The 3,323-nt window shown below is 32.0% G+C and overlaps 1 pseudogene across 1 annotated transcript; it reads left to right on the top strand.

Annotated features, from left to right (window-relative positions):
- The first annotated feature begins 313 nt into the window (after positions 1-313).
- On the top strand, positions 314-3,095 carry LOC143619169 (homeobox-leucine zipper protein ATHB-13 pseudogene; annotated as a pseudogene). Its single transcript, XR_013151147.1, has 3 exons — positions 314-527; positions 1,130-1,512; positions 2,736-3,095. The product of XR_013151147.1 is annotated as a homeobox-leucine zipper protein ATHB-13 pseudogene (transcript).
- Positions 3,096-3,323: the final 228 nt, after the last annotated feature.

Here is a 3,323-nt window from a genome sequence, read left to right as displayed (position 1 = left end):
GCTAGGCATTGTATAAGGTTGTCAATTCGGATTCCAAGCCCACCCGGGTTTCGTTCCACTATGGGCCCGGCTAAGATAACATACTCTGTCAGAGTGAGGCAACAAGACTCTCTAAATTTAAAGAGTGTGATAGCTTAAATACAAAAAAGTCGTCGTTATAAAAAAAATAGATGATGGATATAAATGATCATAAAAGTCCTAAAACATGAAAAATCCTAAAACATGTTATATGTACAAGCTATGCACCACAACAAAAATACTCTCACTTCCTTATATGATACTTTCCTTTAAATGCCAACCATAAGAAATATATTTGCATATATAACTCTCTCTCTCTCTCTCTCTCTCACCTCTTATTAGATCTCTCCCAAAGCAAACTTATGAAGAGTTAGTTGTGAACAAAAATGGTGGAATGGCCTTCTTCCCTACCAACTTCATGCTACAAGCTTCTCATGAAGATGACCATCATACCCCTTATTTTCTTTCTCCAATTCTCCAATCATGCAACACAACTCAGGACTTTCATGGTAATTTATATATCCTCACTATAAATCTCTATGAAATTCTATCACACGTACTAGTATTATACAATTGATGATGCATAAGTGGACCATTAGACAAATGCTTTGATGCCAATATTTATGTTTATGTGTTTTGAAAAAGTTAACTCTTTAACTCCATGATGCATCATGGCACAAATGTTTCTGATGACAAAGTTCTAAACTTTTACCCTTTCTTGGATAATTATGAAGAGTATCAATTGATTAATTCAACTTTATGCATGATTGTGTTGTACAGTACAACCCAATGATGCAGTAGGGCAAAAGATTTCCTTTGCCACAATGGCACCATACAAATGGGTTTTTGGCACTTTACATTAGTGAGTTGTATAGTACAACTCAAAGATGTTCTAGGGCACAAAATGTTCCAAAACATGCATCCATACATGGGTTGTCTACAAAGTTAAAACCTTTATTATAAAAAAATAAACTAATTTTTGCTGTCCAAAAAGAGTTAGTCACACACGCACTTTGTTGCGTGTTTGCCTTCTATTTCGATATAAACACTGCTCATTGTATGATTAATCGAATTTATCATTTACCAACCATCTTGATTAATATACATACAGGAGTTGCCTCATTCTTAGACAAAAGATCAATGTCTTCATATGCAACCGACATATGCGATCAAGAAACCAACAACGGCGAAGATGAAGGATCGGATGATGGGTTGATTGGGGGAGAGAGAAAGAAAAGGCTAAACATGGAACAAGTGAAGACACTTGAAAGAAACTTTGCTTTGGGGAATAAACTTGATCCAGAGAGGAAAATGCAGCTTGCGAAGGCACTCGGGCTGCAACCGAGACAGATTGCCATTTGGTTTCAAAACAGAAGGGCTAGATGGAAAACCAAGCAATTGGAAAAGGATTATGATGTGCTCAAGAAGCAGTTTGAAGCTATCAAAGCTCAAAATGATTCCCTTGTATCTCAAAATCACAAACTACATGCTGAGGTAATTATTTCAATTCTTCTTGTTTTAAGTTTAAGATATGCTCTAATACTATCGCTACAACAAATAGCTGAATTTTACATTTTGTTTGGCATATAAAAAGGTATGCAAACACCCTAAAGTTTAATAAATATAATTTAGTTAATTTACTGCACTATTATTTACATCGAAATAGAAGGCAAACGTGCAATAAGTTACGATATTAACCCTTTTTATATAGTAAAACAAGGTCTTAAAAATGTAGAATTATAAACATAAAAAGGTATGCAACATATTGCTTAAAAAGTATATTGTTAGATCATAAAAATTCTACTTGTCACACTTTTAATTGTGGATTTTCACAGTGATCTTCACATCATGGTAGATTAAGAAGGTCAATTCGATAACCGTTGACAAGCCTAGCTGTGGATCTACTTAGTAAAGTCCAGCATAGTAATGTTATGTGACCTTAAGATCGATCTACGAATATGGTTTTTTAAATACCTTGTTTTACTATATAAAAAGGGTTAATATCGTAACTTATTGCACGTTTGCCTTCTATTTCGATGTAAAAAATAGTGCAGTAAATTAACTAAATTATATTTATTAAACTTTAGGGTGTTTTCTTGAGGTTTTCTTGGACAAAATTATATGTGTATATCTCCTAAGATCTTGCTAACATTTAATACACTGTAGTTAGCTCTATATTGTGTTACCTTTCATAGATCTAAAGCATTCTCATCCCACCCCTATTCCTAAACAAAAAATTACACTAAAACTCACTACATTTTCTCTCTCTATTTCAATTAAATAATACTTTTTATACCTTTTATCATTACTTTTTCTCTTTCCTTCACTCACAATCACTCTCAAAATATATTAAAAAATTATAAAGGATGAACAGTACTTTTCAAATATACAGAAAAATAACTACTTTTTCTAAAATATAAAAACTTTTTACTCACAACAACCTGAATCACTTTCTAAATTATAAAAACAGCCCTCACATTAAATGAGGGGTTAGATGAGAATGCTCTAAGACCTTAAATATTTGCCATTATATATATATATATTATATTTTGTCCATGTATATATTAATTCATTTAAATTTCCACAAACTGTAGAAACTTTTCTTTTGTTACTTTACACTATATCTACCTTGGTGAGTATGTTGCAAAAAAAAATCATCCCTCACAAAATCAGCATTTTCCTATTTGAATCTAATCAAAATTATTGTAAAATTACAGATAATGGCACTCAAGAACAAGGAGCCAACCGAATCATTCAACCTCAACATCAAAGAAACTGAAGGATCCTGTAGCAACAAAAGCGAAAACAGTTCTGAGATCAAACTAGACATTTCAAGAGCACCCATAATAGATAGCGCGATATCATCCCAACAAATCTCTAATCAAATCTTCCAAAACTCATCATCAAGACATGAATATGTTCATGATCATCATAATCATCTCAACGCCCTTAAACTTGATCAACCGGTTAACATTAATAAAGACGAAAGCTTGTGCAATATGTTTGTTGGTATGGAAGATCAATCTGCATTGTGGCCATGGTTAGAACAACCACAATTCAACTCAATTGGAAATTAAAAAACTGGTTTGGTTGATTTATATTCTTGTTGATTTGGATTTGTTCTTGAGGTTAAATTCTTGCTTTTCAGTTCTTGAATTAATAATGTATAAATTGGTTTAAGAATTAGAAAAAGTGTTCTTTTCTTATACATTTTTTAATTATTCAAGATTTGATTATTAATTTAAATATTTATTTAGGGAATTAAAATCTGCATGGTTTGCATGTGATATATAAGATCTACTTTG

Source organism: Bidens hawaiensis, unplaced genomic scaffold (genome assembly GCF_021521415.1).
Source record: "Bidens hawaiensis isolate Kalapana, Puna unplaced genomic scaffold, B.hawaiensis_p1.1 tig00002414_1, whole genome shotgun sequence".
NCBI lineage: Eukaryota > Viridiplantae > Streptophyta > Magnoliopsida > Asterales > Asteraceae > Bidens > Bidens hawaiensis.
This window is presented reverse-complemented; position numbering and strand designations above follow the sequence as displayed.